Below are 12315 nucleotides of genomic sequence, written 5' to 3'. Positions count from 1 at the left end.
AATTGTGATATATTCGCACTAGGCAGAGAGAAGCTGGAAATGAACAAATGTGGTTAATAGCAATCTTTTCAAGGATGTAATCAGTGTACACAAAACCAGGGCTGGGGAATAAAGGAAACCCCTCCTTAGACGCTCAAGCAAAATTCAAAGCCTTTCTGACCAGATTATGTCTGTTTGGTAGATGCCACCAAAAGCTCATGTCCACCAAGAACAGTACAGTCAGTGGTATCGAACAGCTTTAAGGTTTTTCTTTGTAATACAAATAATAGAAGATCAACATATCCAATGGGCTGGTGAGAGCTGACACTTACTACAATGTATTCTAGACAGCATTTTTTTAATGTGACTCTACTGGAAAGGACCTCTTAGATTTCTTAGACCCCTTAGATTTAGGCCCCTGTTCCTGAATGCAACTTTGTCAACTAATCCATTTCACAAACTGAAGATTAAAGTGCTTTGCATACATTCATTAATTAAGCCCCACAGTTACATCTGTCAGATAATATCACTGAATAATTTATTTGACAAATTTCATTTTTTTTGGTGATAAATTATTCAAGGGTCTTAATTCTTATTATTTTCTCCACAATTTATGCAGCTGGGCAAGTAATTTGTGAAGCATAGTCATTCAACAGCCTACTAGGTATGCTCTGGAAAGATTAAAAAAACAAATAAAATACAAGTGCAACTAGCATCTTCCTAACCTCTTATATTTTCCCAGCTTTAGTCACTGGTGGAGGCTTTCCTATGTTTCAATAGTGGGAAACCTGTAAGATTTGTAGATATCTCTGACATGGGTAAAAGTCCAAGGTTTGAATCACAAGGACAAAATCAGGGGCTGGAAGCAGTGACTGGAGTGACACACAAGATTTGTTTTCTAAAAATTCACAGCAAGAGAAGCAGAATGCAAGTGTATTGAAATCCATCTCCTGCATTTCAGCTGCATCTCAGTTACTGCAGTAAACAAATGTCAATAAGCAAAATTAGAATAAAACACTACTATACAAAGCTCTGCAGTAATATTCAGGAAACAACAGAATCTTCAAAAACAATCATGTTTCCTATCTGCAAGAACAGGTATTTGGTCCTGTTATTCAAGGAACAGTCAGAAGATTGCAATAATTTCATATAATACCATCCACATAGCACTTTCATCAGTTGATTTCAAAGTAATCATAACAGTTAATAAAAGCAAAGGTAAGAGAATGCATATATGGCATGACCCACATATCTCAAGTAAATTTCAAGAACTTCAGGAATGTTAGTTGGTGTTCTGGGACCTGAGGGAATCCCAGAGTGCAAAGATCTGAACCCTAATGAGGTAACATTTCAAAAATGGAATTAATGAATTAATTAATTAAAATCTCAGTTTATGTTAAATTTTCTCTTGAAACTACATGAGGGGAGAAAACGTAGCGTACCCCTGTGTCCTAATATCTTGACAGTCATAATCAACTTCAGCCTCTTTGATCTTGTCACACCTTTTCATGGGAGATTCTGTCTGCAGTCTAATGTAATTGAGAAAGTATACAAAAAGGTTTTTTTACAGGCTGTGGTTGCAAAGATGGCATAGAAAAAAAAGCTAAATCTTGGCTTTGCCATGTGTCCCCTGTATGTCCAGCTAAGAGCAAACCAGAATACAGGTCTTTCCTCAAGAAGCAACAGTTTGTCTCCTCAGCCCTGACTGCTCTAGGACATGTTTGTTACATGTTGGGCAGTGTGCATGTACTGCCATCCTAACAGGCTGCACTGGAGGACACAAAGTGACAGGAAACCTCCTTAGGCCATGCTTCATCCAGAGCTTGTCCCGTCTCACCCACATGCCAGAGGAGTAAGAGGTATGTAGGAACTACTCCTACCAATCCATGATGATGGTTATGTAGAGCTGCGGCAAGTGAATAAGGCAGACATTAGCTAATTGAGTTTGTCACAGCTGGATGAGAAAACAAAACGCACAGATACAAGTGGCTCTTGTAAAGAGCACTGCATGATATATGTCAGTCTGAGAAAGCAAGGTATGGATTAATTACCAGGGACTGACTGAACATTTCAGAGATTAAGTCCAAGACTTACAGTGCATCTTTTTATTTTTAGGAAAGCCTAAGTAAATTGGCCTAATCAGTCAAATTAAGGAGTTCTTGCTCCCCTGCATGCTGAATCTTCTTCAACGCTAGTGAATTTTTCTAAGGAAAAATTAATAAAAATGTCTTATCATAGATCAATAGTTGAAAGTGATGGACTTACAGTAGTGAATTTAAATGAGCCTGTGAGTCTAGGATCAAACATTTCCTTCTAGTCTGGGGAGCTGCTTGATTTTTTTTCTGTTATCTCTAGTGATTATTTTAAAGTATTATGTTTAAGTTCATTAACCTCCAAAATTATCTTTAAAGTGAAGGAGGAGGAAATTACATGTGCTGGGATATATCAGAATTTAACAGGCTGTTTCAGTGCTATGTTTCTGAGATTGTCTTATGTCTTGCTTATGAAAAAAAAAAATGGGAGGGGAGTAAGGGGTTTTGAGACAAGAATAAATGTGTTTGGATTTATGTGCTCTTCTGGAGTTACATTCTGTTAATAGGGAAAAGAGCATGAGGTGTTCTAAATTTTCATGAAAACAAACGTAAGAAAAAGATGCAATAAAAACATTTCACAGAAGATGCACCACTCTGCCTGCCATAGTCACTTCAATGGAAAGTGATGCTCCAGCCTCTGACAGCGATGCTCGTGTGAGACATGACACACTGCAGAGGTCTGGCCGTTTCACAAGTCCCCCTTGTGAAAGCAGCTCAGTTAAACAGTAGCACTCTCTCTTTCTTCTCTTCTAATATATAATTTTTAATGACAAAATGGTAAGAAAAGAAATTCTGATTAGTTATTGCACTTAAATTCCTTCTGCAGCCCTCCTTGGTCTCTTCTGTACGTTCCCACAATCTTCCCCTCTACAAATCATATTGTGGGGGCATTTCCTTTGAAAGAAAGTTAATTGATTAAGTCTTGAATCCTCAAGTCTGAAAAACAAACCAGCTTTAGATAGCATGAGAACCTATGACTACTGTCTTTGCTGAAAATTATTCAGACCCGTAGCTGCAAGATTTTGTAAGCGGCTGATTTCATTTAGGTGATTTAGTTTAGTTATATATCCTCCACTGGTCTAAATCAGTACTGCTTTACTGACTCCACCAGCTCTTTGTCATTTTGCATCCAGCTGAGCTCATACCTCTTTATTTCTCACCATGAGCAGCAACCATTTATTCCCCAGGAATAACATTAAGAAATAAAGGGAAAGGTACCAAATATCTACTTTAGAACAGAGACAGGTTACTCTCCACTTGAGTCTCGCTGAATACTCCTGGTGACAATCTTTTCACTGCCAGTCAGCTCGTTTCTAAGGTTTCCATCTGCACAATTATTTTTTTTCAGAGTTACTGGTTGAAGAGAATTATTTTTCATCAAAACAGAAATTAAATTGGTTGAAAGTTAACCCTTCCAGAAGTCTAGATGATGTTTTATAAAAGTCTTCTGCAAGCGGCTGCCTATCTGAATTAATTATATGAATGAGACAGGCATAATTTTGTAACAAAGACATTCTTAAATGCTTTATGTTTGCATTATGAATATTTATTTAGTGTACTCTGGTAGACAATCAGATGTACATCTTGTCTTGCAGGACCTTTTGAAATATTAACACATTTAGTACAGCTGGATAATAAAATGATAAGTTGCCTTATCTAAACCATTGCCCACTAACTCTGCACCAGACAGAGTCTTTCCCAATGTTCTAAAATTCTGAGCAGTTTTGAATAACCATGAGTCACTGTACAGCTTTCCAAAGAAATATTTATTCTGTCCTGAACATGCAACTTGCTAGTAAATTAACACAGGGCTCAGGAAAGAAAACAGATCAGCTTTCACAGGCTGGTTTCTCATTTTCTAGCTAGGAGAAAAGAGAGTTTTCTAGCACTAGGAAAGGGAGATGCAAATTTCTCCAAGGGATTGCATTATTTGCTTCAAAACATGGTAATTTCAGAGAGTCGTACATTGCAGGACGGTATTTTTAGAAAAAGGAAAAGATCAGTCACTAGAAGAGGAAAAGGATCTGTTGTTGTTCCTACCCCAAGGGGGGAAAAAAAAAAGAAAAATAAAGAAACAAAAGATTGGTAAAAGACTCCAAGAGATGAAAGAAAGAAGGAAAGAAAACCATATTGCTACAGTATTAATAGGCATACCAGGGGCAATGGTACCACTTCTGAATACAAATCAGACACAGGGTTAAATGACAACAATTCCATTTAGAATTAAAATAAAATTTATTGCACTTTTCAGCACTTTAATTTATTCCTTTATTCATAGAGTGTGTTTTCTCTTTCCAGACTAACAATGGAATATAATAATCTACTCGGTGGTAATCCTTCTCTACTGGATAAAAAAATCTACAAAAAAAATCTAGTTGAGCTTGACTTAAAAAAAAATTAAAAAACATATTCCCTGAACTATATTTCCACCAACAACTTCCTTTTGATTCAAGAGCAAATATGGGTATAGCAGAAACCATTTAAAAGATTTTTACCAATAGCAACAGAAAAAAAAGTAACCATGAGAAATAACAAGAAAGCAAGGAATGCTCACTATCAATGATTAAAACCCTACAGAAACACAGGCACAGTGCAACTAGACATCACGAACGCAGTTTGCAATGACACAAGCTGTCCTTAAAGGGAACATGCTTAATGTATTCAGGAGCTGCGGGAATGAAAAGTAGCGTGGGCATCAGACTTTTTGAACGGGGCATTTGAAGTGTCAGCATTTCTGTCCCACTCTTGGATTTTTCAGATGAGTTTTATTCTGTCCTGACTGGAATAAAAAGGAGATTCTAGCTGAAGAAATATGCTGAAACACTTTCATTTTAAGTGTCCCAATGCCTTGCTGATGCGGCCAGCAGAAAAATGGTGAAATAATGTCTCAGCATCAGCATTACTGAGTGATATCTAAATGGCATTTTTACAAAACCCTGTGAGGTTTATGGTTAGTTTCACCCCCACCTCCCACCATGTTTATAATACTTACCTCCTACAAGGCCTTTTCCAACGCTTTCACTCATATCACAATTTTTTTTAAAAAAAAAAAAACATACTAATTTCAAACTTTCTATCAGCTCCAGCCTGTTCCAGGCTCATGTACACAGAGAAGTCAATACATTATAAACTAGCAGAGGAGTTCACAGCTCATGAATTACCATACCCCAAGCTTCCTCATGGATATTCTTACTATATATTGAGAAAGGATTTTTGTAGCCCAGCCTACTCCAAGTTCTGTGTTTGAAATAAAACATAGTCTTCTGTTGATGTGTAAGCGTTACACACAAGGCCTCATGTACTGCGAGTATTTTCAAAGACTCACTTCAAGCAGAATTAACCCTGTCACATAAAGGTACCATTAATAAGTACAACATTTTGCACACAGGGAAATACCATGGAGTTTTGTGATAGAATGAACACCCCTGTACGGATTGCAATATTTCCCATATAGACAGCTTCTCAGTAAAAGCACTCTGTATACTGGACCATCTTTTACATGCTAATGTGTTACATTAAGCATTCATTTGTGTCTATTCAAGACTCAAAGCATGTGAAATTTTATGAGAGACCTGAATGCAAAGCAAACACACTTGCAAATGAGAGAAGAAAAAGACAAGGATCGCTTTTAGAGCAGTAGCAGCAGAAAAGCTAAACACAGTTTTTTATAAAGCTAACACTGGAGAAAAATATGTTTTCATACCAAGGTCCTTATTTACAGATGAAAGTTCTAGAAGTGCCTCTAACTGAACTGGTGGTAGGAAATCTTTTAGAATATATTAATAAATGAGCAATAACAAATTATGAGGATGAAGTAATATTCCCCTAGGATTTCTAAAGAACAGGGTTCAGATCTGAAATTGATGAACTACTAAGAGTAGCGTGTGATCAGCCTTGGTATCAGAGGAATGAAAGATGCCAAACATAGTACCATCTGGTTACATAAATCTCAAGAGGATCCAGTTTTGGCTTTCATTCAGGACAAACTGATAGAGGGGAAAAAAAAACGCCCAGCCAACAAATAACAGAATTAATAGACTGAAGAAAAGGTTATATACCAGAGAACTATAAAATCAGGAAAGATATAGACATAATGAGTGGAAAATAACCCTCTACTTCTTCTAATACCAAAATTAAGGTATAAAATTACGTGACAGCAGATGCAAAATAATGAACATAAATTTGTTTTATACACTAATACCTAAAATCTGTTTTCAAGTTAGGTCTTATTAGGAAAAAAAAAAAAAGGAATTGTAAATAAAATGTCAAAAAAGTTGTCCCTGAAAAATTTTTGAAAATCAATACTTCTCAAATTTATTAAACTACAGATTAAAAAAAAAAAAAAAAGGAAGAAGAAAAAAGGCAAACCCTAGTTCCAGCTCCTAGAAAAATAAACATGGTTTACCCACTCAAGTGCCTCCTCCCACTTTCCCCACCTCCCACCATCTTCCACAACCACAGCATCCCCCACAGCTCTGAGCCCACCAGGTATTGAGGTTTGTCTTTGGGCACTCCACAAAGCCAAAGTCCTACAAAGCTGCAAGGCAGTCAAGGCAGAGAGGTGTAACAAGCACAACTGCTGTGCTTTGATCTAGGAGAAGAGAGGTGACTTAAGTCACACCTCATCCACCCCACTCTGGTATCACCACAGTGATCGGCCATTTAGCCAAACAGAGAGTTAAACCCATTGGTATATTCTCTTCTTGGCATTCACCAGACTGGATTTCCTCTGAGAGGTCCTGCTTATTACAAAGAGTGGCTTGTATCGTGGGTATTCTTGACCCTGTCAGTCTGATTTACTTGTGAAACCAGACGAGAATAAAAACTATTTGTGAAAATGCTGAATGCCTGAAAACTATGTTTGCAATGGCTTCCAGGAAATTGACTGGAAGCCACACTACTGAAGGATTTGTGTTTGAAAGCTACTTGGTATTAAAGCTAAAACATAATATATATTAAAAAAAAAAACCACAAACCTACAGAGAACCGAAGGCATCTACAGAAATAAATACTTGAACACTAATAAACACAGAACAATGTCTTTCTTCTAAGTTTAACATCTATCCCAAACTAGGAACTCATTCCAAGAGCTACTGATAGGATATCATTACTTGCTTCACCATTATAGTTTCTTTCTGCTCCAGAGTCATTACCTTAGAATTAGTTTCTCACCCACACTGGCTCATTCCTCCAGTCAGGTCAGCAGCATCATGAGACAGAGCTTCTCCACCTCTGTGCTCTGACCACACTGTTACCTGCTCACCAGAATAAGCACAGGCCTTCCAGAGGTCTCTCTTTCCCCTAGGTTATGGTTTGCATAACCTGTGTTCCCAACACCTCTTTCACATCACATCATGTGTTAGTGTGTCTTAAAGGAAATTAATAGGTATAGCTTGAAAAACCCAAACTCAGTGCACTACTCTGTGCTTGAGACCTGTCTGGATCTCTTTGTGAAAGAGATGCTTCAGTTAAAATAGAGGTTACAGGGCTCAACTGCAGAGTTTTCTGAGAAAATTGTATGAATTATGCTATGTCATCTGGCTGGCCAGACTGTCCCTTGTAGACATAACGAGGAGTCAAACATCAATTTGCATGCTGCATGTATTGCATAAAATATCTTAAATGGGCAACAAGTATGATTTGGTAATTAATACATGCAGGCATACTTGCATGTGTACTTATAGACATGTTTCCCAGACTCACATGTACATGTACAAAGACATTAATAATAAAGATGACAAAGAGTCACTTTTTTCAGAAAAATGAGCATTTCAAAGTTCTAGATTTCATGAACTACTGTTAATATTTGTCAGGAGTTATAGGGATTAGTAGAAAACAATTGCTGAGATCTTTAGTTACATAATAATTTGTTCTCAGCATCATTAAAAATAAGTCTTCATTTGCTACTCGTTTCCTTTTTGGTTACAAAAGCTAGTGTTTGTTTGAATAAAGATGGAAAAAAAAAGCTGTTAGAAGTTATTTACACAGAAAGGAATAAGGTACCAACAGGAGGAGGCATATTTAATACTATTGTAAAATAGCTACATATTGAGTACAGGCTTACTATGTACTTCAGAAGCATGCTGATGCAGGCAGCTGGTGCATTCTTGTTTGGAGTAGCACTGCTATTCCCAAATATTTTAAAATCTTGAGTTTTCTTATTCCCAAAGCTTCAAAGAGCACACTTTCAAGCTTATCTCTGCAGCTTTTAGGACTAAGAACTCACTTTTTTTTCTTCTTAGTAAAAACTGAGGGTCAAAATAAACATATGTCTTTGAGCTCCAGGACTTCAAGGGCAAAAGATGAGGAGAGAGGCAGGAAGACAGAATAAGGCAGAAATGCCAGGAGACTTCAACAGCAGCCTAAGAGAATATTGTATAAGTGAACCCCACACCTCTCATTTTTCTGTTGTGTGAGTGACTTGAACTTTTCCTAATTACAGGTTCATCAGCTTCATTTTGAGCAGAGGTCAGCACTAAAGTGCTGTGTTTCACAGAAAGAGAGAGAGGTGCCAATTTTCTACCGATGTAAAATGACACTGCTTCATTGGCCCAAACCCTTCCTCTGCAATTCTCCAGCCTTTGCAGAGAAAACATGCTGACTCCTGCACTCCTGTGAGAGTATATTCCCTTCATGCAAGCCAACACAGCTCATGGCCCTGCAGAGCAAAGACAGCTCTTAAGACGGAGGGAGCACTCTGGCTTCACTAGTCTTGCTTTCTTTCACAAAAAGAGAGGTTTTTCAAACTATCCTCTTCCCACAAACACTGACCACCTGAGGTGACACGCTGCAACTGTGGTATCTCATGGTCAATGTCCTCTATCGCAGGGACTAGCAGCTCCCAGGTTCCCACAGAGCCTGCTGGCTAAAGACTTAGGTAAACAACATCACTTTTTGTGTGTGTGTGTTTGTGTGTGTGTGTGTGTGTGTGTTCATGATTGCCTAATTTGTCCATTGCTCTATTTTAAGTCATCAGGAATTTCCTCATTGCTGTGGGAGTTCAATAGTATTTGAGGGAGAAAAGAAAAAAAATAAAAATATCTCATACTCTGCTCTTCTCACCTGACAAACTGGCACATGTTTGCATACACATCCTTACATTTTGTGGATACAAGTTGCTGCCTGGAGAAGTCTAAGCCTTTAAATTCCATTTAGGCTTGCAATACGGTTTGGTTGAATTTTAATCTAATATATTTCCTATTTCCAGCAGGAGTTTCACAAAGTAGAAAGCAGGACAGAATACGGTCCAGTAATCTGTACCCATTGTTTATGCTGGCAATTGGCAAACTTTGCATCATAAAATTTTGATAATGCTGGTTCTGTTACATATAATTTTTTTATCCATGCTTCTGGACTTGTCTATGTACTACAAATTATAATTCCTCCAATAGCCTCCAATTTAACTTCCTGAAGCATGTAGTGGTGAGAATTTCCTTCATTAACCTTAATATTGTCAAAGAACAGCAACTGAGACATATTAAATAGTTCAATGTATAACATACACATATGTTATATGTATAACTCAGAAGAGGTTCTTCTTTCAGAAATAACAACAGCCTCCCAACCTTTTTATTTTACTTATTAGAACTGAACTTAACCTTTCCCTTCCCTGGAGTGGCGTCTTCACAGTCATGGTTCCCAACCTACTTCTTAGCTGTTTCCCTAAAGAAAATAAAATACTCTCCTGAATTTCAAAAGTGGCAAAAAAAACCCCCAATGTCAATCATGTTTAATAAATAACCTTTGTTAAAACAGTCTAAATCTATGTAGAGTAAGCCCCAACAGCCCTCTTGCATCCCACAGCTGATTTGCATATTGGGTCATGGAACATGTTTTAGGATATTTGACTGCAGACCTCACTGAAATATTCATAATAGTGTTTTCTAAGTAACATTCAGTATAAATTGTCATTAGATGAAGACTTATTATCGTGAACACTCAAAACACCCATAAATTTGTATTTTTTAAAAGTCAACTCTTAAATACATTCTTTACTTGAAATCAGCTTTTAGTAGCCTTACTTATATTAAACCCAAATTTTCCATGTCAGAAGAGTTCTGCAGCCCTGAAAGTATCCCACACATGCTGCTTAATTGAGAGAGGCCATCCAAAACTGACCTGGAACAGCTCACTGGGCTGTCTCTAGAGGAAGGGAGATCTAGAAAGTCAGAAGAACATATTCTGACATGGTATGAAAAGGGTATGTTACAAAGATGGTTTTGAAATGTCTGGGCTGTTTGTTGGTGACAAATCATTTTTGTCTGTGTTTGTGTGCTGCAGAGATGATCTCAAGAAAAATAATGAAATTTTAATAAAAGTAATTCACCATCATTTCTCAAAAGCCAATGACATCAGAAATGGTCCTGGTAGAAATGGAGAAGTGAGAAAGAGTGGAGGTAAATATTTCCCTCCCCATGCAAATTTATTGCAACTTTAAAGAAATTAATTCCAACTTTCACGCTATTATTATTCTTTGTTCAGCAACAAGATTCTAACAGATGCATTTACTAAACACTAATACTTGCTTCCAAGACGTTTTTGTTTTAACTGCCCAGAAAGTTGCTTCCCAGATCCATCCTATTTAATAAGGATCATGCAAGAAACTTCTCCAGTAGAAATCTCCACTGGAAATGGCTGAGTCAGGAAAAACCTCTGCAGAGGTTCCTGCTGCTCAGCCGCCCCACTTCAGAGATGGAAAATAAGTCTTTCACAAGCATGAGTTTAAAATAGCTGTATCACCCATGAGCTGCAAAATCACAATCACATTAGGCAAATTTTTTCATACAGTCTAGGTAAAAGCTTGATGTCATGCCAGAGTATATTTCTGTGCAGTGAGAGACCACACATGTCACAGGCAGAGTCTCTTAGCAGCATTTGGAAGCTGAGAAATTTTATTGGTGTTGCATGTCATATATTGCTCACAAAGAAACAGGGTTTCCTTAATACTCTTAAGTCCCGTTTTAAAATCCTCAGAAGGAGCGATAAAAGCTTATGTATTTTGAAAAGGTCTAAAGACTACCAGAAATAACTTTTCCATATTGAATAATATTCCAGGATTAACATTTGATGTCATAGAACCTATCATGTCTAGAAACAGAAGTCTCCTCTTATTGGACAGAGAAAAAAGTAGTCTTTGCAGCTTCCTAGCAGTATGAAGCGCCTGCCTCTAATACTGATGAGTTATCAGACCTTAATCCTTTTACTAATCCGGAAAAATTGCCAGAATACCGTCACTTTCAAAGCAAAATGAAGTGAAACTTGGCAACTTCAATGAATGTCACTTTGGAGAATTTAAATAAACTCAAGTCCAGAATTCAAAACAAAACTCAACGAATGTGAAGCCATGCAAATCAAACCACTCAACCAAAACTATTCCCATGAGTCGCTAGGAAACAAAGCTCTGTTAATGCAGGGACCTTGCTCGACATCAGTGACTAGCTGCCTGTCTGGAAAATCCCAGGTGAAAATGAGAGAAGCCACAGTTTGCATCATGTGCATCGGCTCCATTTTATCTTTCTTTTATGCTCTAAGTGTAGTGCTAAAAGCCCTCCAGGGGTCTGAACTTGCTGGAAAGACAACATATATCATATCTGTACACAGCATACTCAACAACAGAGTGAGAGAAAACTCTTCCCATTAATTAATTTGGGCTCCTTTGTCCAGATCAGCCCCATCCTCTTTAGTGTTTAGCAGTTCAGTGGGATAAGTACAAGTACCAGAGGCATCAGGGTCTACACCTTTGCTGAGGGCTGATATACCTTTACTATTTCATAAAATGTGTGAGCCCAGTCACAGTACTGCCAGAGTCAGGGACAGGTAGAGCATCAAATAATCACTGGCAATGGTATCTAGCTCTTCATAAATTTGGTTAGTTCCTGAAAACCAAAACACGGCTCTCCTGTTCACTATATCAACACAGTGACTGGCTGGATCCATAAGACAAGTCACAGTATCTTTTATGCAAATTTAAAAATATGCATCATATTTAAAATATATTTATGCATAAGAAAATATATTTTTTTGTATTTTGAAGGATGAATTTTTAATAACTTAATTACAACTTCACAAAAGAAAGAATCATTACTTGTTACACTTTCCAAATCTTTCTATATCAAACGTGTCTCCAAAATTGCCCTCTACATGTATATTAATGATGCCATCAGATGCTTAAAAGACATGCCCTGAATAATACATACAATTTAAATTAACTCTCATACTTAATGTTCCCAAAGAAAAATGGAAG

Source organism: Chlamydotis macqueenii, chromosome 2, assembly GCF_036417535.1.
Source record: "Chlamydotis macqueenii isolate bChlMac1 chromosome 2, bChlMac1.mat, whole genome shotgun sequence".
NCBI lineage: Eukaryota > Metazoa > Chordata > Aves > Otidiformes > Otididae > Chlamydotis > Chlamydotis macqueenii.
Note: the sequence above shows the minus strand (reverse complement) of the source record.